The sequence below is a fragment of the Xenia sp. Carnegie-2017 genome, unplaced genomic scaffold, assembly GCF_021976095.1.
Source record: "Xenia sp. Carnegie-2017 unplaced genomic scaffold, XeniaSp_v1 HiC_scaffold_25, whole genome shotgun sequence".
Taxonomy (NCBI): domain Eukaryota; kingdom Metazoa; phylum Cnidaria; class Anthozoa; order Malacalcyonacea; family Xeniidae; genus Xenia; species Xenia sp. Carnegie-2017.
In genome coordinates, this window is record NW_025813488.1 from 3,166,852 (window position 1) to 3,194,178 (window position 27,327).

Below are 27,327 nucleotides of genomic sequence, written 5' to 3' on the forward strand. Positions count from 1 at the left end.
AGTTTGAAAATATCCAAGTAAGTAGATCAAGAGTTATGAGTAATTTTCTAAATTTTTGCGCTTTCCGCTAATATATTTAAATGTAATTATTAAGCCGAACATGGCGTCTATACCTTTAAAGTACATTTTTCTCAATTATAAGTTTGTGCCACCTTCAGATCTTTTATATATTACAGAGGATATAAAATACTTTAGAATTGTAAAGTTTGAAAACATCCAAGTGAGTAGATCAAGAGTTATGACTAATTTTCTAAATTTTTGCGTTATCCGTTAATATATTTATATATAATTATTAAGCCAAGCATGCCGTCACATATCTTTAAAGTAAATTTTTTTTGATTTCTAAGTTTGTACCACCTCCAGATCTTTGATATAATGTAGAGGATATAAAATACTTTAAAATTGTGAAGTTTAAAAATATGCAAGTAAGTAGATCAAGAGTTATGAGTAATTTTCTAAATTTTGGGCTTTTCCCCTAATATATTTATATATAAGTATTAAGCCAAGCATGTCGTCACATACGTTTAAAGTAAATTTTTTCTTGTTTCTAAGTTTGTGCTACCTCCAGATCTTTGAAATAATGTAGAAGAGATAAAATCCTTTAAAATTGTGAAGTTTAAAAATATCCAAGTAAGTAGATCAAGAGTTATGAGTAATTTTCTAAATTTTGGGTTTTCCCTAATATATTTATATATAATATTAAGCCAAGCATGTCGTCACATACGTTTAAAGTAAATTTTTTCTTGTTTCTAAGTTTGTGCTACCTCCAGATCTTTGATATAATGTAGAGGATAAAATACTTTAAAATTGTGAAGTTTGAAAATATCCAAGTGAGTAGATCAAGAGTTATGAGTAATTTTCTAAAGTTTTGCGCTCTTCGCTAATATATTTATATATAACTATTAAGCCGAACATGGCGTCTATATCTTTAAAGTATATTTTTTCTGATTTCTAAGTTTGTGCTACCTCCAGATCTTTTATATAATGTAGAGGATATAAAATACTATAGAACTGTGAAGTTTACAAAAGTTGGACGAAATAGATCAAGAGTTATGGCTAATTTTCTAAAGTTTTGCGTTATCCCTTAATTTATGTATATATAATTATTAAGCCAAGCATGCCGTCACATATCTTTAAAGTAAATTTTTTCTGATTTTTAAGTTTTTGTCATTTCCAGATCTTTGATATATTATAGAGGATATAAAATACTATAAAACTGTGAAGTTTAAAAAATTTGGACGAAATAGATCAAGAGTTATGACTATATTTCTAACTTTTGGGGTTTCCCCTAATATATTTATATATAAATATTAAGCCAAGCATATGTCGTCACGTAAGTTTAAAGTAAATTTTTTCTTATTTCTAAGTTTGTGCTACCTCCAGATCTTTGATATAATGTAGAGGATATAAAATACTATAAAATTGTGAAGTTTGAAAATATCCAAGTGAGTAGATCAAGAGTTATGAGTAATTTTCTAAATTTTTGCGCTCTCTGCTAATATATTTATATATAACTATTAAGCCGAACATGGCGTCTATATCTTTAAAGTAAATTTTTTTCAATTATAAGTTTGTGCCACCTCCAGATCTTTGATATAATGTAGAGGATATAAAATACTATAAAATTGTGAAGTTTAAAAAATTTGGACGAAATAGATCAAGAGTTATGACTATATTTCTAACTTTTGGGGTTTCCCCTAATATATTTATATATAAATATTAAGCCAAGCATATGTCGTCACGTAAGTTTAAAGTGAATTTTTTCTTATTACTAAGTTTGTACCACCTCCAGATCTTTGATATAATGTAGAGGAGATAAAATACTATAAAATTGTGAAGTTTACAAAAGTTGGACGAAATAGATCAAGAGTTATGGCTAATTTTCTAAAGTTTTGCGTTATCCTTTAATTTATGTATATATAATTATTAAGCCAAGCATGCCGTCACATATCTTTAAAGTAAATTTTTTCTGATTTTTAAGTTTGTGCCATTTTCAGATCTTTGATATGATATAGAGGATATAAAATACTATAAGACTGTAAAGTTTAAAAAAGTTGGACGAAATAGATCATGAGTTATGACTATATTTCTAAATTTTGAGGTTTCCCCCTAATATATTTATATATAAATATTTTAATTTTATTCTTTCCTTATTTTTTTGTAATTTTTTAGGTTGACCATCGATACACAATATTGTTTTAATTACTGAATTAAACTTCGTTTTCCAATGGCCAATGCAAAAGTTGTTAAATTTGATGACAAAACTAAAAGAACACGTGACCGTTTGCTGACATTAGTATGTCTGGCACTGCAGGCTCAATCATAAAGTTTTCAAAACAAAAGCAGTACATGTTTGTGCGAGAAGAAATTTGCTGAAATATCTTAATATATGGATGATGACGGCGACAGAAATGAATATACACTTACCTCTTTTGAACCTCTTTCACCAGAAGATGAGAAATCTGGTTTGCGCAAGTTTTTCGAGGAGATTAAAACGAAAACTTTGCTCACTCTGGGACGTTCGTTCTCACATGACAATGTGAACGTGGATCAAAGGTTGTCTCAAGCTAGCAATAATGGTTTAAGCAATAGAAAGGAGGACACAAATTTCAAAAGCAATGAAAGTTTTAAAACCAATGATAACAGTAAAACGGAATTAAGTAATGTAAATGGAAACGCAAGAACTCTAACTTCCGTTTGAAGATGTCTCACTCAGCTTGCTGTGTTAGAAAAGACAGATCAAAAGGTACGTACGTAGATAAATTTGTGTGTATTTATTTTTGATGAATGAATTGTGCTTGCATGAAAAAGTTTGTCAAGTCTGTCGAATCCATAACCAGTGTCTTGGAGTCTTCTGTTGCCAAACTCAAACCTACAATTGGGGATTACGTGAACTATAGTCTTAGGGAGTTAGGAACATGAACTATAGTCTTTGGGAGGTAGATGCGTGAACTATAGTCTTTGGGAGTTAGGTGATTGAACTATAATCTTTGGGAGTTAGGTGATTGAACTATAATCTTTGGGAGTTAGGTGATTGAACTATAATCTTTGGGAGTTAGGTGATTGAACTATAATCTTTGGGAGTTAGGTGATTGAACTATAATCTTTGGGAGTTAGGTGCGTGAACTATAGTCTTGGGGAAAATGTGCATGAACTATAGTCTTTGGGAGAAATGTGCATGAACTTTTGTCTTTGGGAGTTAGGTGCGTGAACTAAAGTCTTTGGGAGAAATGTGCATGAACAAAAGTCTTTGGGAGTTAGGTGCATGAACTATAGTCTTTGGGAGTTAGGTGCATGAACTATAGTCTTTGGGAGTTAGGTGCATGAACTATATCTTTGGGAGTTAGGTGATTGAACTATAATCTTTGGGAGTTAGGTGATTGAACTATAATTTTGGAGTTTGTGCATGAACTATAGTCTTGGGGAAAATGCATGAACTATAGTCTTTGGGAGAAATGTGCATGAACTTTTGTCTTTAGGAGTTCAGTGCGTGAACTACAGTTTTTTGGAGAAATGTGCGTGAACAATAGTATTTGGGAGTTAGGTGCATGAACTACAGTCTTTGGGAGTTAGGTGCATGAACTATAATCTTTGGGAGTTAGGTATGAACTTAGTCAGGGAGTTAGGTGCATGAACTATAGTCTTTGGGAGTTAGGTGCATGAACTATAGTCTTTGGGAGTTAGGTTTGAACCATAGTCTTTGGGAGTTAGGTGCATGAACTATAGTCTTTGGGAGTTAGGTGCATGAACTATAATCTTGGGAGTTAGGCATGAACTACAGTCTTTGGGAGTTAGGTGCATGAACTATAGTCTTTGGGAGTTAGGTGCATGAACTATAGTCTTTGGGAGTTAGGTGCATGAACTATATCTTTGGAGTTAGGTGATTGAACTATAATCTTTGGGAGTTAGGTGATTGAACTATAGTCTTTGGGAGTTTGGTGGAACTATAGTCTTGGGGAAAATTCATGAACTTTTGTCTTTAGGAGTTCAGTGTGAACTACAGTCTTGGGAGAAATGTGTGAACAATAGTCTTTAAAGTTAGGTGCATGAACTACAGTCTTTGGGAGTTAGGTGCATGAACTATAATCTTTGGGAGTTAGGTGCATGAACTATAGTCTTTGGGAGTTAGGTGCATGAACTATAGTCTTTGGAGTTAGGTGCATGAACTAGTCTTGGGAGTTAGGTGCATGAACCTAGTCTTTGGGAGTTAGGTGCATGAACTATAGTCTTGGGAGTTAGGTGCATGAACTATAGTCTTTGGGAGTTAGGTGCATGAACTATAGTCTTTGGGATTAGGTGCATGAACTATAGTCTTTGGGAGTTAGGTGCATGAACTATAGTCTTTGGGAGTTAGGCATGAACTATATCTTTGGGAGTTAGGTGATTGAACTATAATCTTTGTGAGTTAGGTGATTGAACTATAATCTTTGGGAGTTTGGTGTGAACTATAGTCTTGGGAAAATGTGCATGAACTATAGTCTTGGGAGAAATGTGCATGAACTATAGTCTTTGGGAGATAGGTGCATGAACTATAGTCTTTGAGAGTTAGGTGAACTATAGTCTTTGGGAGAAGGTCGTGAACTATAGTCTTGGGAGATAGGTGCATGAACTATAGTCTTTGGGAGATAGGTGCATGAACTATAGTCTTTGGGAGATAGGTGCATGAACTATAGTCTTTGAGAGTTAGGTGAACTATAGTCTTTGGGAGAAAGGTGCGTGAACTATAGTCTTTGGGAGATAGGTGCATGAACTATAGTCTTGGGAGATAGGTGCATGAACTATAGTCTTTGGGAGATAGGTGCATGGTGACTTATGTGCATGAACTATAGTCTTTGGGAGTCAGGTGCATGACTCTTTTGGAGTCTCAAGCAACCCTCAACAACCTATGGATAATCTTGGGAGTTAGGTGATTGAACTATAGTCTTGGGAGTTTGGTGCGTGAACTAGTCTTGGGGAAAAATGCATGAACTTTGTCTTTAGGAGTTCAGTGCGTGAACTACAGTCTTGGGAGAAATGTGTGTGAACAATAGTCTTTGGGAGTTAGGTGCATGAACTACAGTCTTTGGGAGTTAGGTGCATGAACTATAGTCTTTGGGAGTTATGTGACTATAGTTTGGGAGTTAGGTGCATGAACTATATCTTTGGGAGTTAGGTGATTGAACTATAATCTTTGGGAGTTAGGTGATTGAACTATAGTCTTTGGGAGTTTGGTGCGTGAACTATAGTCTTGGGGAAAATGTGCATGAACTTTTGTCTTTAGGAGTTCAGTGCGTGAACTACAGTCTTTGGGAGAAATGTGTGTGAACAATAGTCTTTGGGAGTTAGGTGCATGAACTATAGTCTTTGGGAGTTAGGTGCATGAACTATAGTCTTTGAGAGTTAGCTGCATAAACTATAGTCTTTGGGAGTTAGCTGCATAAATCTTTATCTTTGGGAGTTAGGCGCATTAACTATAGTACTTGGAGTTAGTTGCATAAACTATGGTCTTTGAGAGTTAGCTGCATGAACTATAGTCTTTGGGAGTTAGGTGCATGAACTATAGTCTTTGGGAGTTAGGTGCATGAACTATAGTCTTTGGGAGTTAGGTGCATGAACTATAGTCTTTGGGAGTTAGGTGCATGAACTATAGTCTTTGGGAGTTAGGTGCATGAACTATATCTTTGGGAGTTAGGTGATTGAACTATAATCTTTGTGAGTTAGGTGATTGAACTATAATCTTTGGGAGTTTGGTGCGTGAACTATAGTCTTGGGGAAAATGTGCATGAACTATAGTCTTTGGGAGAAATGTGCATGAACTATAGTCTTTGGGAGATAGGTGCATGAACTATAGTCTTTGAGAGTTAGGTGAACTATAGTCTTTGGGAGAAATGTGAACTATAGTCTTTGGGAGATAGGTGCATGAACTATAGTCTTTGGGAGTTAGGTGCATGAACTATAGTCTTTGGGAGATAGGTGCATGAACTATAGTCTTTGAGAGTTAGGTGAACTATAGTCTTTGGGAGAAAGGTGCGTGAACTATAGTCTTTGGGAGATAGGTGCATGAACTATAGTCTTTGGGAGATAGGTGCATGAACTATAGTCTTTGGGAGATAGGTGCATGGTGACTTATGTGCATGAACTATAGTCTTTGGGAGTCAGGTGCATGACTCTTTTTGGAGTCTCAAGCTTAACCCTCAACAACCTATGGATAATCTTTGGGAGTTAGGTGATTGAACTATAGTCTTTGGGAGTTTGGTGCGTGAACTATAGTCTTGGGGAAAATGTGCATGAACTTTTGTCTTTAGGAGTTCAGTGCGTGAACTACAGTCTTTGGGAGAAATGTGTGTGAACAATAGTCTTTGGGAGTTAGGTGCATGAACTACAGTCTTTGGGAGTTAGGTGCATGAACTATAATCTTTGGGAGTTAGGTGCATGAACTATAGTCTTTGGGAGTTAGGTGCATGAACTATAGTCTTTGGGAGTTAGGTGCATGAACTATAGTCTTTGGGAGTTAGGTGCATGAACTATAGTCTTTGGAGTTAGGTGCATGAACTATAGTCTTTGGGAGTTAGGTGCATGAACTATAGTCTTTGGGAGTTAGGTGCATGAACTATAGTCTTTGGGAGTTAGGTGCATGAACTATAGTCTTTGGGAGTTAGGTGCATGAACTATAGTCTTTGGGAGTTAGGTGCATGAACTATAGTCTTTGGGAGTTAGGTGCATGAACTATAGTCTTTGGGAGTTAGGTGCATGAACTATAGTCTTTGGGAGTTAGGTGATGAACTATAATCTTTGGGAGTTAGGTGATTGAACTATAGTCTTTGGGAGTTTGGTGTGAACTATAGTCTTTGGGAAAATGTGCATGAACTATAGTCTTTGGGAGTTATGTGCATGAACTATAGTCTTTGGGAGATAGGTGCATGAACTATAGTCTTTGTGAGTTAGGTGAACTATAGTCTTTGGGAGAAGGTGTGAACTATAGTCTTTGGGAAATATGTGCATGAACTATAGTCTTTGGGAGATATGTGCATGAACTATAGTCTTTGGGAGTTAGGTGCATGAACTATAGTCTTTGAGAGTTAGGTGAACTATAGTCTTTGGGAGAAAGGTGCGTGAACTATAGTCTTTGGGAGATAGGTGCATGAACTATAGTCTTTGGGAGATAGGTGCATGAACTATAGTCTTTGGGAGATAGGTGCATGGTGACTTATGTGCATGAACTATAGTCTTTGGGAGTCAGGTGCATGACTCTTTTTGGAGTCTCAAGCTTAACCCTCAACAACCTATGGATATAAAAGAAGGTAAGAACAATTGTTGAAGATTTAAAGGGACAAATAATCTCTTTTTGCAAGTTTTGATTTATTTGCAAGTTGTGTACTTTTGAAGACTGGACTTCTGAATAAAATTGAAAAGCAAGTATTTGCATTTTATTGAATGTCGCTTTGAGTTGATTTGCGTCATGTAGTGTCTGAAATACAATGGGAATTTTAGAAGTTGACTGATTGCGAAAACAATAGATTTGTAAAGAAATGACGTAATTAAACGTACTCATCATAGTTATTGATATTTGCATGTGCGTCATTCATTGTGTTTATTAATTGCTTCCTGTCTTTTGTCAGAAATTGGTTAAAAGGACGTGTTGAAGACAGCCGAGTCATTTGGTCGCTGAGTTGGTGTCGGGTCGAAAGATTGTCTTGAAAGTTGGTTGATGGTAGAGCTTGAATACCGCGACGAAGAAGTTTTGGCCTTTAGAAGATTCGTTGTAAATGTTGGGAATGACAATGGATTATCGGAATATCGTTCTTTCGCCCAAGAAACGCAAAGAAAATACATCGTAGCAAGGTACAAGGTTTGTGTCGATTTTCAAATATTTGAACTTTATTGCGTTTGTAGTATACATGCCTGTATTTAACGTGTGATGTTTCATTGATCTATGGGAGTTTTGAGAAATATTGACCAACTGAAATGAGTAGAAAAGCATGTTGTTATATGTTTACGATTAAATTAAACTTAAGGAATACATTGCACGAGACTCGAGGGCAAAGCCTTCCAAATGGTGGTTATAAGACGCGTTATGTCTGGAAAACGTCAACTGATTTTCTTCGTGGTCTTTTTGTTTCTTGTCGTTTATCGTTAAGGCAGACTATTTGTGAATACAGCAGCTACATACTATTTGCCATCCGTAAATACAATTTATTTCTTATCAAAGTATCGAAGGCAAGAAATATACTCGCTTCAGTATTATATTTCATGAAATTCAGATGTATCGTACATGATATTTCACTTATATACGACTTTCGAAGTAACAATCATTCAAAAATTACATAGTATAAGTCAAAAGAAACGTGGAATGTGTTTTTTCTTCTTTCTAAATTTAATATTTGAGTTGACTGAAGTTGAGTTATCGTTGGTCTTATAATTTAGTCTTTTTTCAAAACTCGGTATAAAGTAATATTTAATCTAAATGTTTGAAAAATTGTTAAATTGGCTTGTGTTTTACAAAAATACTTTTTGCCAATCTTACACACTCAACTTTAAAACTTTAAGAGTTATGAAGAGTGCAAATTCATCGTGTTTATTTCCTTTTTCTTTTTAGGATTTATAGTTCTTCAATCAAGTTCATTACTGAAAGATGTTACATATGACAAACAAGACATCAAGAAAAATTGTACCAAAAAAGGGAACCTTACCTTACCTTACCTTACCTTACCTTACCTTACCTTACCTTACCTTACCTTACCTTACCTTACCTTACCTTACCTTACCTTACCTTTACCTTACCTTACCTTACCTTACCTTACCTTTTACCTTACCTTTACCTTACCTTACCTTACCTTTACCTTACCTTACCTTACCTTACCTTACCTTACCTTTACCCACCTTACCTTACCTTACCTTACCTTACCTTACCTTACCTTACCTTACCTTACCTTACCTTACCTTAGTGCGATTTTCGGGATACCTCCCCGCCCAAGGGATGAGACATAGTCTCCCCCGGGTTATGTTGTTGAGTCTTGCATGACCCCTTGTGAGTTTATACTTACTATTCTTCAGACAGTTAGATACTTCCTTCACTGTGCCTCAGCTAACCAGGGGTTTCATCACATCAATGGGTTCTTCTTATCTGTTCTTCAGACAGTTGACATCTCCTTCACTGTGCCTCAGCTAACCATGGGTTCATCACAACATCAGGTTCACATCAACATCTTCATTGACCCAGCCAGGATTTGAACCAGCATCATCAGCATCATACACAGGAACATCAGCCACTAGACCACACAGGTCATGTTGACAACTACCCATTACATAAAACTTATATGCATTTCCAACCCCTCATAAGCAAAAAAAATAATTAAATCGACACACCCACTAGTTCCCACCATTACAATTAAACACTTTTCATCTAATATTAAATAAACTCTTTATTTCATCTAATATTTAATAAACCTTTTATTCATCATAAACATTTGTTGTTCCAATTCTTTCCTTTGCATACAAACCCTTACATTGAGTACAAGCCATTTCTACTTGTCCAACTTCTTCCTTTGCATGCAAACTTTACTTCATGTCCAACTCTTCCCTTAGTTCTCTCTAAAAAATTCACCCTCAATAAACATTTACAATAAACACTTACTAAACAGGCAATCTTTTACATTATATACAAATAACATTATATAAAAGATGACGTTTCTCCGGATTTTTAAATGATTTTTATTGAGCTTTCGACTCGTTGCTTCAGCCTTCACCCATGGCAACGCATTTCACCCCATCCAATCACATTAATCCAATTAGATGCTCTAAACGTCTCCAAGCTAAAAGCACGTGTAAATAAATATCCTCATTCTGATGAAGGCTCGAAGCAACGAGTCGAAAGCTCAATAAAAATCATTTAAAAATCCGGAGAAACGTTTATCTTTTATATATTCAATGCCTGGATTACAAATTTTCAAACTTACAAATAACATTGCATCAAAAAATTTTAAACTAAATGATTTCAACCCAAAACTATCATTACATCTGTCTCCATGTATATCATCCACATAAATTAAAATCCCTGTTTCCCTCCCAGTTACATTAATCCTTAGAATGACCCTTCCTTGCTAATGTTCTAACAACCTTAGCACTAGTCATAGTAAAATAAAACTTTTCTCTCTTAAGATGACTACCACTGTGGTTTTTATAACATCAGTCAAAAATAACATTCCTTCTCAAGATTAATTCAACATCAACAAACTGCATGCACAAACACATATCAATCACATTTTATTCCCAATATATTAAAACATTTCCCACATATTACTTATTTCTTAACTCTCCTTATCTTACTCAAAACTTTCTTCAGCCTTACAACCCTTATACTTAAACATAATATAAATTTTCCAATACTTAACATACTTAGCTCAACCACAAATTTTCATGATCTTTTTCATAACCACAACCATTTTTTCCACCAAACTTTCACTCTTATATACAACTTTTCTTCATCATTTTTTCATGAGGTTCTTGTTAAACACTTCTTGCACCTGAAATCACAATACAATACTTACCATCATAAATAATTATAACATCCCTTACACTCAACATTTATTAAATTCAAGTCAACACACTTAATAACAAAATTTCTTTTTTAAACAACTTTTTCCTTACTGTTATATAAATAATCATTAAACTCTTTCCATTTCCCTTCAAAAAGTCAAACAACCATTTCACTTTTCCCAATTTGTGATAAACACAACCAAAACAAAATATTTAAAAATTTTCAAATCATCAAAAACTGAAAGTAAATCATAAATCAAAACAATGAATTTGTGCCGCTTGTTTATAACACTTTTCCTATCATGAAATATGTTTATGACAATCATCTATGTCAAAAATCAATTAAATCAACTAAAACTATCTCAACATAAACTAAACAATCTTTTTTCTTACTTACTTACATATCACAAAAGTCAAACAAAATTTAACCTCATTTTATGTGTGTTACCAATATACCATAACGTAGACTTCCACAAATATTTAATTCAATCTTCAAATCTCCATGTTTCATGTACAAGTGTTTTCAATCAACTCAATCCTCATTACGACAAAGTTTGAAAAATCCAAGCATCCTCCTAATATCATGCTCACTTATATTTTAAAGATTACATCAAACAATAAACTCTATTACCTCAACATCCATATTACACGTTAACTTCTTCTCTTCTTCAACTTTGCCAACTTCCTTATCTTCCCTTATGTAATATATCTTGCATTTTCTCCAAACATCTCCTACACTTTTCATAAGCCTCTACAAATACCACAAACATCTTTATTTCTTTTAAATAATTACAAATAATTTACTCCTACTTTTCCATTGAAAATCATTCACACCAAACACACATTTGTTTGAATAGATTCTTTAAGCAGCTACCTAACGTCTTACCTACTTACAAACATCTTCGAACTATTTTACAAAACACAAACCCCCAATAAACCCGTCAGTTTACAAATTACATGAATATTTTTTCTTTATATTATACCAGCCAAACTAAGCTTTTCCCTTCCCCTGGTTCTCCATTACTTCTCCAAGACAAACGCAACGTTTTTATTTGATATACTCCTTGAGAGTCGTCTTATTTCTTCCACTCCCAAGTCTTTAACAATTCTATCTTACATCTTCACATAGTTCTCTAGACAAGACTTCCAAAATGGCGGAACATGCCATACCATATCTTCATTTCAGTCAACATATTATACAATTTACAGCAGTTTCTACACCACTTCAAACTTTTAACTTATTTTAAATAACATGCCTTCAACTATTCCTTACTTTATCAAACCAACGTACCTTCAATAACAGAACATTGTCCGGTTGCGTTGCCCACGTTTATCATAAACTCTTCGACATTTATCAATTTGCCGACTTACAGAAACACTTTTCACAAATAATTCAAAACAAACACACATCGTTAACTAACTCCTATACTGTAAATCTTCTTACTTATCGATATAATATAATATTTTTCATAATCTTTCTGATAAAAAGTATGTCGGCCCTACCTACCTAAGAATTTTTGTAAAATCGCGCGTGATAAAAACGGTAAACTAATTCAAACCAACATCAAATCCCTATTGGACAAAACTCGTCACATGTTCCATACGTCATATTGAATCAAAATTCATCAAATTCTGCAAACATTATTTTTTATCATCGTTTAGAATACGTAAGTAGGCAATACATCTCGTGTATTTAATAAACGATCTCAATACTTTTACTTTTCCTTTACATATGAACTAACGTTATACTTTTTCCACATGCAAACAACATGGGCCATAATTATATATCTATTACAATATAATACAAAAAACACACTCTACTTTTTCATCTCACTTTTCTACAATTTCATCCATCTCAACTTTTAACTTCAAAATTGAGAACAATAAATCCTTTAACAGTAGTATAAAATCCACATCAACTAACTGAACCTGCCTAAGTACGTTTTAGAAATCACAAAAGTGATCCCTTTCCTAACATACAGCTTTCTTCCATGAACAGTAGACTGTACAGTTCAGTCTATATATATTGCAGTTTTTACTGAATTCTTAATCGACGGATTATTTCATATATCTATAAACAAACATCCACCAATTCCAATCATTTTATCCAATTTTACCTGATCATAACAAAAAAATTGTGTAACCAAAACCACTAACACACATTTGGTTACTCCAAATGTTCCCTTTCAACAAAAATTCATATAGTGTTTAAGGGCAAAAGATATCTCCATCTATTCGTCAAATTCATAATTTAATAATAAAAACATTTTAATGCTAAGAACTTGCAAACATGCTCATAATTGGAAAGATGTTAAAGATGATCACTATGATCATGATAATATACAGGTAATTTCACCTGATAATTTTTGCAAAAATTCCCAGTGAAGTTTACTTCATAGTTACACAGCAAAGACCAAATTTTATTGGCTAAAGAAGAACTTATTATTACTTGGCTCAGGCACATTACTTCAACAAACTTACATCATTGCTCATTCTAACAGCTTAAGACACTATTGCATGTATAAAACAAATAGATAATGATTGTGATGATGATGTGATTTATTAAATTAAATTATCTTTGTGCTCATCGGCTTTGCATCAAAGTACATTATTATGAACTAATTTTTCAGATACAACTAACTCCTCATTCCTCATGCCATACATCTTGCTTCCTATCATTTCCTTCACACACTACAGTCAGGTTGCATTCCTAGTATTGCTACCATTTCATGGAAAGATTGATTGGAAAAAGGCAGCGGTTTTTTTACTAATGAAAGGCTACTAACAATGATTCATTAGAGATTTGTCAAATGAAAAAAAATTTTCTTCTTATAATACCTATTTCGTGTCAATTGATAACATAGTACAAACTGCTTTTCACATAATCCATCCAAATCAAAAAGTTGTTAAATAATTGCATATAAACGACTTAGGATTCATGCCCACATTTTAGCTGAGACCATTTCAAAGGCTTCCTAACTATATAATTCTCCTTATTCTTTTAGGTAATGTATTCCCGTAAAACACACTAGCATTGACTATGTTTTCTAAACTACATTACCTGCAAGTTTATCAATTCTTCAGTCATATTCAAAAATCATCCACGACCTTTCATTTTACTATGCAATCACTTGACAAAATCTTTCAGCAGAGTTTTCTGCTGCTATTTATACTTGATCTTCCTATTTGAACTTCAACAATCCACTTTACTGATGATTGAACAAGATGAGCATTCTTTGCTTCTGAATCACAAATAGCTTGAGGTCTTCACAATTATTATCAGTAACACGAAAAACCTATGAGAATAATTATTGCAATTACTTGAAAATATGGACAAAATGACTTGCATAAATATGATGATTACTTTTGTTAAATTGAATTGCTAGATCAATTTTTTAAATCAAGCTTTACTTAGAAATAGAAACATGAAGAAGCATTCACCTCAATCATTTACAGAAGTTATCTGTAAGCATCTCCTCTGAGTCAAGTTTTTTCAACGCGATAGTTTATAGATATCTTCGTCCAAACAGATGGCGAAGAATACAACACATAAATAATGTTGGTATATGCACGAGTTTTGTTTAAAGGATTCCTCCATAAAAATGCACACCACCAAAGATTCTCTCGCTCATATTCAAACTATGTTGTGTTGAAAACTAATTCCATAACAGTCCAAATCACCAACTCTAACCAAACTGTAAATTTATTTTTTTCTCAAATGTCATGTCGTTTCAAACATCAAATTGGCATCACATTGGGCACAAAAATCAACACCACACTCCACTAGATTCCATCGCTTAAAATCAAGCTATATAAATTCACAACAAAATTTAGAAAATTAGTCTTAACCCTTGATCTATTGGCTCAGATTTTTTTAAACTTCACAATTTAAAGCATTTTATATCTTCTATAAAATAACAAAGATTTGGAGGTGGCACAAACTTAGAAACAAAAAATATTTACTTTAAACATATGTGACACCATGCTCCGCTTAATAATTATATATAAATATATTAGCGGATAACGCAAAAATTTAGAAAATTATTCATAACTCTTGATCTACTCACTTGGATATTTTCAAACTTCACAATTCTATAGTATTTTATATCCTGTATAATATATCAAAGATATGGAGGTGGCACGAACTTAGAAACAAGAAAAGATTCACTTTAAAGATATGTGACGCCATGCTCGGCTTAATAATTATATATAAATATATTAGCAGAAAGCGCAAAATTAGAAATAACTCTTGATCTATTCATTCAATATTTTAAACTTTACAATTCTATAGTATTTTATATCCTCTATAATATATCAAAGATCTGGAAGTGGCACAAACTTATAATGAGAAAAATTTACTTTAAAGATATGGACGCCATGCTCGCTTTATTATATATATATAAATATATTAGCAGAAATCGTAAAAAATTAGAAAATTACTCATAACTCTGAATCTATTCCTTCGGATATTTTCAAACTTTACAATTCAATAGTATTTTATATCCTCCATAATACCTGAAAGATTTGGAGATGGCACAAGCTTAGAATTAAGAAAAAATTTACTTTAAATTTATGTGACGATATGCTTCGCTTAATTTTACATATAAATAAATTAGGGGAAAACCCCTACATTTAGAAAATTAGCCATAACTCTTGATCTATTTCGTCCAGCTTTTTAAAACTTTACAATTCTATAATATTTTATATCTTCTATAATATATCAAAGATCTGGAGGTGGCACAAACTTAGAAACAAAAAAATATTCACTTTAAAGATATGTGACACTATGTTCGGCTTAATAGTTATATATAAATATATTAGCAGAAAGCGCAAAACTTTAGAAAATTATTCATAACTCTGGATCTATTCACTTGGATATTTTCAAACTTCACAATTCTAAGGTATTTTCTATCCTCCATAATACCTAAAAGATTTGGAGGTGGCACAAACTTAGAATTAAGAAAAAATTTACTTTAAAGATATGTGACGCCATGCTCGGCTCAATATTATATATAAATATATTAGAGGATAACGCAAAAATTTAGAAAATTAGCCATAACTCTTGATCTATTTCGTCCAGCTTTTTAAAACTTTACAATTCTATAATATTTTATATCTTCTATAATATATCAAAGATCTGGAGTTAGCACAAACTTAGAAAAAAGAAAATATTTACTTTAAAGATATGTGACGACATGCTTGGCTTAATATTATATATAAATAAATTAGGGGAAAACTCCAAAATTTAGAAAATTAGCCATAACTCTTGATCTATTTCGCCCAACTTTTTCAAACTTCACAATTCTATAGTATTTTATATCCTGTATAATATATCAAAGATATGGAGGTGGCACGAACTTAGAAACAAAAAAGATTCACTTTAAAGATATGTGACGCCATGCTCGACTTAATAATCATATTTAAATATATTAACAGAAAGCGCAAAAACTTAGAAAATTAGTCTTAACTTTTCATCTATTGGGTTCAACTTTTTTAAACTTCACAGTTTTATAGTATTTTATATCCTCTATATTATATCAAAGATCTGGAAGTGTCACAAACTTATAAATGAGAAAAAAATACTTTAAAGACACGGACGCCATGCTTGGCTTAATAATTATATATAAATATATTAGTAGATATCGCAAAAAATTAGAAAATTACTCATAACTCTGGATCTATTCACTCGGATATTTTCAAACTTCACAATTCTATAGTATTTTATATCCTCCATAATACTTGAAAGATCTGGAGGTGGCACAAACTTAGAATTAAGAAAGAATTTACTTTAAATAATGTGACACCATTCTTCGCTTAATAATTATATATAAATATATTAGCGGAAAGCGCAAAAATTTAGAAAATTACTCATAACTCTTGATCTACTCACTTGGATATTTTCAAATTTCACAATTTTAAAGGATTTTATCTCCTCTACATTATTTCAAAGATATGGAGGTAGCACAAACTTAGAAACAAGAAAAAATTTACTTTAAATTATGTGACACCATGCTTCGCTTAATAATTATATATAAATATATTAGGAGAAAACCTCAAAATTTAGAAAATTACTCATAACTCTGGATCTATTCATTCGGATATTTTTAAACTTCACATTTCTATAGTATTTTATATCCTTTATAATATCTGAAAGATTTGGAAGTGGAACAAACTTCTAATTAAGAAAGAATTTACTTTAAATTATGTGACACCATGCTTCGCTTAATAATTATATATAAATATATTAGGGAAAACGCAAAATTTAGAAAATTACTCATAACTCTGGATCTATTCATTCGGATATTTTTAAACTTCACATTTCTATAGTATTTTATATCCTTTATAATATCTGAAAGATTTGGAAGTGGAACAAACTTATAATTAAGAAAGAATTTACTTTAAATTATGTGACACCATGCTTCGCTTAATAATTATATATAAATATATTAGCGGAAAACGCAAAAGTTTAGAAAATTACTCATAACTCTGGATCCATTCACTCGGATAATTTCAAACTTCACAATTCTATAGTATATTATATCCTCCATAATATCTGAAAGATTTGGAAGTGGAACAAACTTATAATTAAGAAAGAATTTACTTTAAATTATGTGACACCATGCTTCGCTTAATAATTATATATAAATATATTAGGGGAAAACCTCAAAATTTAGAAAATTACTCATAACTCTGGATCTATTCATTCAGATATTTTTAAACTTCACATTTCTATAGTATTTTATATCCTTTATAGTATCTGAAAGATTTGGAAGTGGAACAAACTTATAATTAAGAAAGAATTTACTTTAAATTATGTGACACCATGCTTCGCTTAATAATTATATATAAATATATTAGGGGAAAGCGCAAAAATTTAGAAAATTACTCATAACTCTGGATCTATTCATTCAGATATTTTTAAACTTCACATTTCTATAGTATTTTATATCCTTTATATTATCTGAAAGATTTGGAAGTGGAACAAACTTCTAATTAAGAAAGAATTTACTTTAAATTATGTGACACCATGCTTCGCTTAATAATTATATATAAATATATTAGGGGAAAACCCCAAAATTTACAAAATTTGTCATAACTCTTGATCTATTCATTCAGATATTTTCAAACTTAACAATTTTAAAGGATTTTATCTCCTCTACATTATTTCAAAGATATGGAGGTAACACAAACTTAGAAACAAGAAAAAATTTACTTTAAACTTATGTGACGACATGCTTGGCTTAATACTTATATATAAATATATTAGGGGAAAACCTCAAAATTTAGAAAATTACTCATAACTCTTGATCTATTCATTCGGATATTTTTAAACTTCACATTTCTATAGTATTTTATATCCTCTATAATATATCAAAGATCTGGAGGTAGTACAAACTTAGAAATAAGAAAAAATTTACTTTAAATTATGTGACACCATGCTTCGCTTAATAATTATATATAAATATATTAGGGGAAAGCGCAAAAATTTAGAAAATTACTCATAACTCTGGATCTATTCATTCGGATATTTTCAAACTTAACAATTTTAAAGGATTTTATCTCCTCTACATTATTTCAAAGATATGGAGGTAGCACAAACTTAGAAACAAGAAAAAATTTACTTTAAACTTATGTGACGACATGCTTGGCTTAATACTTATATATAAATATATTAGGGGAAAACCTCAAAATTTAGAAAATTACTCATAATTCTTGATCTATTTCGTCCAACGTTTTTAAACTTCACAATTCTATAGTATTTTATATCCTGTATAATATATCAAAGATCTGGAGGTAGCACAAACTTAAAAATCAGAAAAAATTTACTTTAAAGATATGTGACGGCATGCTCGACTTAATAATTATATTTAAATATGTTACCAGTAAGCGCAAAAAATTAGAAAATTAGTCCTAACTCTTCATCTATTGGGTTCAACTTTTTAAACTTCACAGTTTTATAGTATTTTATATCCTCTATATTATATCAAAGATCTGGAGGTAGCACAAACTTATATATGAAAAAATTTACTTTAAAGACACGGACGCCATGTCCCTTAATAATTATATATAAATATATTAGCAGAAATCGCAAAAAATTAGAAAATTACTCATAACTCTGAATCTATTCATTCGGATATTTTCAAACTTCACAATTCTATAGTATATTATATCCTCCATAATATCTGAAAGATTTGGAGGTGGCACAAACTTAGAAATAAGAAAGAATTTACTTTAACCATGCTTCGCTTAATAATTATATATAAATATATTAGGGGAAAACCCCAAAATTTAGAAAATTACTCATAACTCTTGATCTATTCATTCAGATATTTTCAAACTTAACAATTCTATAGTACTTTATATCCTCTATAACACTTGAAAGACCTGGAGGTGGCATAAACATAGAAATAAGAAAAAATTTACTTTAAACATATGTGACGCCATGCTTGGCTTAATAATTATATATAAATATATTAGCGGAAATAGCAAAAACCTAGAAAATTACTCATAACTCTGGATCTATTCACTCGGATAATTTCAAACTTCACAATTCTATAGTATATTATATCCTCTATAATATCTGAAAGATTTGGAAGTGGAACAAACTTATAATTAAGAAAGAATTTACTTTAAATTATGTGACACCATGCTTCGCTTAATAATTATATATAAATATATTAGGGGAAAACCTCAAAATTTAGAAAATTAATCATAACTCTGGATCTATTCATTCGGATATTTTAAACTTCACAATTCTATAGTATTTTATATCCTTTATATTATCTGAAAGATTTGGAAGTGGAACAAACTTATAATTAAGAAAGAATTTACTTTAAATTATGTGACGCCATGCTCCGCTTAATAATTATATATAAATATATTAGGGGAAAACCTCAAAATTTAGAAAATTACTCATAACTCTGGATCTATTCATTCGGATATTTTTAAACTTCACAATTCTATAGTATTTTATATCCTTTATATTATCTGAAAGATTTGGAAGTGGAACAAACTTATAATTAAGAAAGAATTTACTTTAAACTTATGTGACAACATGCTTGGCTTAATACTTATATATAAATATATTAGGGGAAAACCTCAAAATTTAGAAAATTACTCATAATTCTTGATCTATTTCGTCCAACGTTTTTAAACTTCACAATTCTATAGTATTTTATATCTTCTATAATATCTGAAAGATTTGGAAGTGGAACAAACTTATAATTAAGAAAGAATTTACTTTAAATTATGTGACACCATGCTTCGCTTAATAATTATATATAAATATATTAGGGGAAAGCGCAAAAATTTAGAAAATTACTCATAACTCTTGATCTACTTACTTGGATATTTTCAAATTTCACAATTTTAAAGGATTTTATCTCCTCTACATTATTTCAAAGATATGGAGGTAGTACAAACTTAGAAAAAAGAAAAAATTTACTTTAAAGATATGTGACGCCATGCTTGGCTTAATATTATATATAAATAAATTAGGGGAAAACTCCAAAATTTAGAAAATTACTTATAACTCTTGATCTATTTCGTCCAACTTTTTTAAACTTCACAATTCTATAATATTTTATATCTTCTATAATATAACAAAGATCTGGAGGTGGCACAAACTTAGAAACAAAAAAAATTCACTTTAAAGATATGTGACGCCATGCTCCGCTTAATAATTATATATAAATATATTAGCAGAAAGCGCAAAAGTTTAGAAAATTACTCATAACTCTTGATCTATTCTTGATATTTTCAAACTTCACAATTTTATAGTATTTATATCCTCTATATTATTTCAAAGATCTGGAGGTAACACAAACTTAGAAACAAGAAAAATTTACTTTAAATTATGTGACACCATGCTTGGCTTAATAATTATATATAAATATATTAGGAAAACGCAAAATTTAGAAAATTACTCATAACTCTTGATCTATTACTTGATATTTTCAAACTTCACAATTTAAAGTATTTTATATCCATTATTTCAAAGATCTGGAGGTGGCACAAACTTAGAAACAAGAAAAAATTTACTTTAAACTTATGTGACGACATGCTTGGCTTAATACTTATATATAAATATATTAGGGGAAAACCTCAAAATTTAGAAAATTACTCATAATTCTCGATCTATTTCGTCCAACGTTTTTAAACTTCACAATTCTATAGTATTTTATATCCTCTATAATATATCAAAGATCTGGAGGTAGCACAAACTTATAATTGAAAAAAATTTACTTTAAAGATATAGACGCCATGTTCGGCTTAATAGTTATATATAAATAAATTAGGGGAAAACTCCAAAATTTAGAAAATTACTTATAACTCTTGATCTATTTCGTCCAACTTTTTTAAACTTCACAATTCTATAGTATTTTATATCTTCTATAATATAACAAAGATCTGGAGGTGGCACAAACTTAGAAACAAAAAAATATTCACTTTAAAGATATGTGACGCCATGCTCGGCTTAATAATTATATTTAAATATATTAGCAGAAAGCGCTAAAAATTAGAAAATTACTCATAACTCTTGATCTACTTACTTGGATATTTTCAAATTTCACAATTTTAAAGGATTTTATCTCCTCTACACTATTTCAAAGATATGGAGGTAGCAAAAACTTAGAAATAAGAAAAAATTTACTTTAAACTTATGTGACGACATGCTTGGCTTAATATTTATATATAAATATATTAGGGGAAAACCCCAAAATTTAGAAAATTACTCATAACTCTTGATCTATTCATTCAGATATTTTCAAACTTAACAATTCTATAGTACTTTATATCCTCTATAATACTTGAAAGACCTGGAGGTGGCATAAACATAGAAATAAGAAAAAATTTACTTTAAACATATGGGACACCATGCTCCGCTTAATAATTATATATAAATATATTAGCGGATAACGCAAAAATTTAGAAAATTATTCATAACTCTTGATCTATTCACTCGGATGTTTTCACACTTCACAATTCTACAGTATTTTATATCCTGTATAATATATCAAAGATATGGAGGTGGCACAAACTTAGAAACAAGAAAAGATTCACTTTAAAGATATGTGACGCCATGCTCGACTTAATAATTATATTTAAATATATTAGCAGAAAGCGCAAAAACTTAGAAAATTAGTCCTAACTCTTCATCTATTCCGTTCAACTTTTTTAAACTTCACAGTTTTATAGTATTTTATATCCTCTATATTATATCAAAGATCTGGAAGTGTCACAAACTTATAAATGAGAAAAAATTTACTTTAAAGACACGGACGCCATGCCTGGCTTAATATTTATATATAAATATATTAGCAGAAATAGCAAAAACCTAGAAAATTACTCATAACTCTTGATCTACTTACTTGGATATTTTCAAACTTCACAATTTTAAAGGATTTTATCTCCTCTACATTATTTCAAAGATATGGAGGTAGCACAAACTTAGAAACAAGAAAAAATTTACTTTAAATTATGTGAAGACATGCTTCGCTTAATATTTACATATAAATAAATTAGGGGAAAACTCCAAAATTTAGAAAATTACTTATAACTCTTGATCTATTTCATCCAACTTTTTTAAACTTCACAATTCTATAGTATTTTATATCCTGTATAATACATCAAACATCTGGAGGTGGCACAAACTTAGAAACAAAAAAATATTCACTTTAAAGATATGTGACGCCATGCTTGGCTTAATATTATATATAAATAAATTAGGGGAAAACTCCAAAATTTAGAAAATTACTTATAACTCTTGATCTATTCATTCGGATATTTTCAAACTTCACAATTCCATAGTATTTTATATCTTCCATGATATTTGAAAGATCTGGAGGTGGCACAAACTTAGAATTAAGAAAAAATTTACTTTAAAGTTATGTGACGCCATGCTCCGCTTAATATTTATATATAAATATATTAGCAGAAAGCGCAAAAGTTTAGAAAATTACTCATAACTCTGGATCTATTCACTTGGATATTTTCAAACTTCACAATTCTAAACTATTTTATATCTTCCATAATATATTAAAGATATGGAGGTAGCACAAACTTAGAAATAAGAAAAAATTAACTTTAAGGTTATGTGACGCCATTCTTGGCTTAATAATTATATATAAATATATTAGCGAAAACGCAAGAATTAGTCATAACTCTTGATCTATTCTGTCGGATTATTTTAAACGTCACATTAAAGTATTTTATATCCTCTATAATATATCAAAGATCTATAATATATTAAAGATATCAAAGCATTTCCAAATCACATACAAAATTTCTTTCAAATGACCAAATTACCGTCTATTTAAACGATGTATGTAATAAAAAGTTACCTTGACAACTGAAGCAAATCCTCCTTTTTCCAAGAAATTTACCGTTGTTTTTCGTCCTCAATCATGCTTGATTTGTTTCCCTGTTGGAAGTTTCATTTTCAAGTATTTCTTCTACCTTAATGCACAAATTACAATATCTGTCATAAATATTAGAGCATTGTTTAAGGCACAAATTATGCAGATACAAAGTTATCGAGGAAAATATAAACATCTTTAACATTCTCATGGATACTACGAGTGGCGTAACAAAGTGTTGACGAGTTTGATATGCATTTGTCAAAGCAATCTTAAGAAGACAAACAGCATACCTAGAATATTAGATAGAAAATTTGCTAAGCGCATATACAAGCACCAATTTCAGAGCTCGCTCCGTCCCAAATTAATTGAAAATTAATCAGAGCATGCGTAGTCAATTCCACCAACTCTCAAAGTTCATGGTCATGGCAACGACCATTGTATGTACTACTGCCGATCATGGATTAATTAGCTCACTTAGTCAAAAATTTTCACATAATCAACTGCGCATGCGCAGTCCGCTTAAGCATGCGCAGTCGACTTGACCAGCTGCACATGTTCATGGTCATGGCAACGACCAACTGCATCTACTAGCACCGATTTTGAAGTAAATGGATGCTTAGTACCAATTTAATAAAAAAACATCTGCGCATGCGCTTGAGCATGCGAAGTCGACTCGACTAATTGTTCATAGTCATGGCAACGACTAACTACATGTACTTGCCCTATATTTGGGTCAATTAGCTCACTTAAGTCGCAAATTATCAAAGAAATCATCTGAAATCATTATGCGTATAGTAGATGTCAACTAGCAGTGGAAGCTGGGTGCGATTAGGTATGCAGTGGCTTAGGGGCCCACACTTCGGTGGCGACCGTACTCTCCCTGCGTACCCCGAACAAAGCCTATCGCAGGTGATCTCGAGGTCTGATGGGCGGAAGTTTGCTATTGCATCTCCCAAGTAGGATAGCGTGGAGGGGCCGAAATCTCCTACCGAAACGTTAACATGCGGCGTTCTAGTGCCTTACGTATAACAAGGTATCGGGAGCATGGACCGAAAACGGGGTTTTTTGCTTTTGAATTTCATCTTTTTGTTTACAAAATAAACCATTGTTTATAAAATAAACCAAGCAATGTTTCAATTAACTTCTTCTGACCCTTATAATTCAAGATAACCTTTGTGTACCTTTGTGTCTACATTTATGTCTACCTTTATGTCTACCTTTATGTCTACCTTTATGTCTACCTTTATGTCTACCTTTATGTCTACCTTTATGTCTACCTTTATGTCTACCTTTCTACCTTTATCTACCTTTATGTCTACCTTTATGTCTATGTCCTTTATGTCTACCTTTATGTCTTTTATGTCTACCTCTGTCTATCTTTATGTCTACCTTTATGTCTATCTTTATGTCTTTTATGTCTTTATGTCTTTATGTCTTTTATGTCTATCTTTATGTCTACCTTTATGTCTACCTTTTATGTCTACCTTTATCTACCTTTATGTCTACCTTTATGTCTCCCTATGTGTCTTTATGTCTCTTTATATCTACCTTTATGTCTACTTTTATGTCTACCTTTATGTCTATCCTTTATGTCTACCCTTTATGTCTATCCCCTTTATGTCTCCTTTATGTCTGTCTTGTCTATCTTTATGTCTACCTTATGTCTACCTTTATGTCTGTACCTTTATGTCTTTTATGTCTACTTTATGTCTTTTATGTCTACCTTTATTTATGTCTGTCTTTATGTCTGTCTTTTATGTTATGTCTACCTTTATGTCTATATGTCTACCTTTTTATGTCTACCTTTATGTCTACTTTATGTATGTGTCTATTTATGTCTTTTATATCTACCTTTATGTCTACCTTTATGTCTTATGTCTACCTTTTATGTTCTACGTTTATGTCTACCTTTATGTCTACCTTTATGTCTACCTTTATGTCTACCTTTATATCTACCTTTATCTTAATCTTTATGTTACCTTTATGTCCTTTATGTCTACCTTTATATCTACCTTTATGTCTACCTTTATGTCTACCTTTATGTCTACCATTATGTCTACCCTCATGTCTACCTTTATGTCTACCTTATATCTACCTTTATGTCTACCTTTGTGTCTATCTTTATGTCTACCATTATGTCTAATGTCTACCTTTATGTCTACCTTATATCTACCTTTATGTCTACCTTTGTGTCTATCTTTGTGAAGTGACATAGCCAGCCCGCAAGTTTCATGCTACATGTAAATATTTTCATGTTCACTTACTGTAAAATAGATTTGGAATGAAATGAATAATAATGATAAAAAATTTACACAGTATGAACAAATTTGTGTGCCGGCCACACAATTGCCTTTTTGTCTGACTTTTTGTCTACCTTTGTGTCTATCTTAATGTAGAGCCCAATTATTGGAATAGAAAACATCAATTCTTTTTGGAATAATGATGATTTAAATGTGCTGCCCCCAGTTGCCCTAAATTTAAATATAAAAAATGAATTTGGAGATTTATGTGAAAGGAATTATGAGATTTCATTGATTATATAATGAATATAAGTATCTTTATTTTCGTTTTTAACAGTTAATTCAAAAAACTACCCAAAGTCATTCACCATGACAATATGCCGTTCAAAGTAATATTTCAATATTACTTCCATAGAAAGTGATTGCGGCCCTTTTTCCTTTTGCTTTTCTGACTCAGTAAACACCATGATACAAAACAATGGAATGTTTTCCATTCTTTAACTCAACAATTATAAAAGTAAAATTGCTGCTTACCAAGCATTTTGATTATAACCCATTCGATTTTCCTAATGCAGCAAACCCATTTAGCTGAATATCCCACTTCCCAACTTCTTTGCATCTCTGAATACATGATAACAATATTACAATCTTGATGAAAGATGCAGGCATGTACCTTGCTTGCAGCCTCACTGTTACTTAGGAAGGAAATTGAGGCTGCGATCATGCAATGGTAGAAAACATACAGACACAGTCATTTCAATGCTCACCACTTTTTGAATATAGGTGGTCAATTGGCAAGCCTCCAACAGCGAATCTAGCGGCTGCACCACAAATTATCACACAAAATATGCTCTGAACATACATTACGCATTCTGGATATATTTTTTCTCAGATTTATATACTCCTCATTTTCTTACAATTTTTACAAACCTATAAGTGCCAAACCATTAAATTACTGCCCATAATATAAAGAAACTGACAACACAGTTTATAAATAATACTCTTAAAAGCAAAACTACTTGATGTGAAAACGATGCTTTATCAAAGAAATTATTACTTAATTTAAAAAAGGGCAACTTTTCATATCTTTCCTGAAAACGTTCAGCTCATGCAAAAAAATGAGCAAAGTTTCAAGACGAATCAAGAACATTCTCAACTTCGGAGAAATGAAAACAAAAACATTACAATGCTTCGAATGGCGTCCAGCCAAACCATCAGAGAAATGTAATGGTAGCATAAAATTATCTAGAAAGTCAGTTAATTATTGTAAGTATTTTTTAACTCATTATTATAAACAAACCAACCTGTATGTTAAACTGAAACAAAGATTCCAGATTTTATCGCATACTTAAATAAGGGATTTACCTTTGCCATCCATACAAAGGAATTGCACACAATGAAACGAATCTAACTTAATTTAAATGGTTCATTGCTTTCAAACAATGATCTGAAACATTGCAAACCATCTTTTTTGGACCGAGCGGAGATGGCGGAAACGTGAAACGAGTTAATATTTTACTTGCAATATTAATAAATACTATAATATAATATATAACGAGAAAACAATAACAATGATAAACCCAAATTGTTAAAAACATTTTTGAAGTAAAAACGACTCATGCAAGGTAACTCACCTGTTCAACTTATGATGATGAAAATATAAAAAAACATGAAGATAAAATAAAACACGACAATCATTAGATCTTCCACAACTTTAGCTATGTAGCTATATGTCCACACAAGGTAAAGATCATTGGCAAGCAGTAAAAAGAGGGTTTTGTTATATCAAAGGAACGATAGACCATGCTCTTTTGTTTGTATCAAATGGAAAAGATTTTGATTTGTATGATTTTTCAGACACTGATTGGGGTGATGATATAGAGACAAGACGTTCTTCATCAGAGTATGTTTTTTAGAATTATGAACAGCGCGACGATAAGCTGGTGCACTAAAACAACATCTTAATCAAGATTTACAACGGAAGCCGAATATATTGCTTTGAGTTCAGTTTCACAAGAGTCCATATGGCTAAGAGGATTTCTGAATGATTTTGAATTGTTGAAACCTGTCCCTACAACTATTAATGAAGATAATCAGGGTGTCATTTAACTGTACAAGAATCCTAAATTTTCTAATCGCACAAAACAAATCGACTCAACAGTTCATCGTTAATCTTAGAAAAGTATGCAAATGAGTGCTGTCATAAGTTT

At 31.5% G+C, this 27,327-nt stretch overlaps 3 long non-coding RNA genes across 9 annotated transcripts; 1 reads left to right on the forward strand and 2 right to left on the reverse strand.

The window, feature by feature from the left end:
• The first annotated feature begins 296 nt into the window (after positions 1-296).
• On the forward strand, positions 297-8,703 carry LOC124453228. The gene is made up of 4 exons (XR_006951025.1): positions 297-630; positions 2,173-2,746; positions 7,599-7,828; positions 8,576-8,703. It is a non-coding gene; the product is annotated as an uncharacterized LOC124453228 (long non-coding RNA).
• Positions 8,704-9,383: 680 nt separating this feature from the next.
• LOC124452758 lies at positions 9,384-26,503 on the reverse strand. 7 transcript variants are annotated; one of them, XR_006950864.1, is made up of 8 exons: positions 26,422-26,438; positions 25,652-25,738; positions 25,252-25,348; positions 22,860-22,974; positions 13,957-14,323; positions 13,577-13,811; positions 10,375-11,266; positions 9,384-9,570 (listed from the first exon to the last, which is right to left on the reverse strand). It is a non-coding gene; the product is annotated as an uncharacterized LOC124452758 (long non-coding RNA). The 7 variants fall into 7 exon arrangements; XR_006950863.1 differs by lacking the exon at positions 26,422-26,438 and adding an exon at positions 11,807-11,893 and having other exon boundaries at positions 25,652-26,243; XR_006950862.1 differs by lacking the exon at positions 26,422-26,438 and having other exon boundaries at positions 10,375-11,893; positions 25,652-26,252.
• On the reverse strand, positions 24,760-24,932 carry LOC124452759. The gene is made up of 2 exons (XR_006950868.1): positions 24,890-24,932; positions 24,760-24,833 (listed from the first exon to the last, which is right to left on the reverse strand). It is a non-coding gene; the product is annotated as an uncharacterized LOC124452759 (long non-coding RNA).
• Positions 26,504-27,327: the final 824 nt, after the last annotated feature.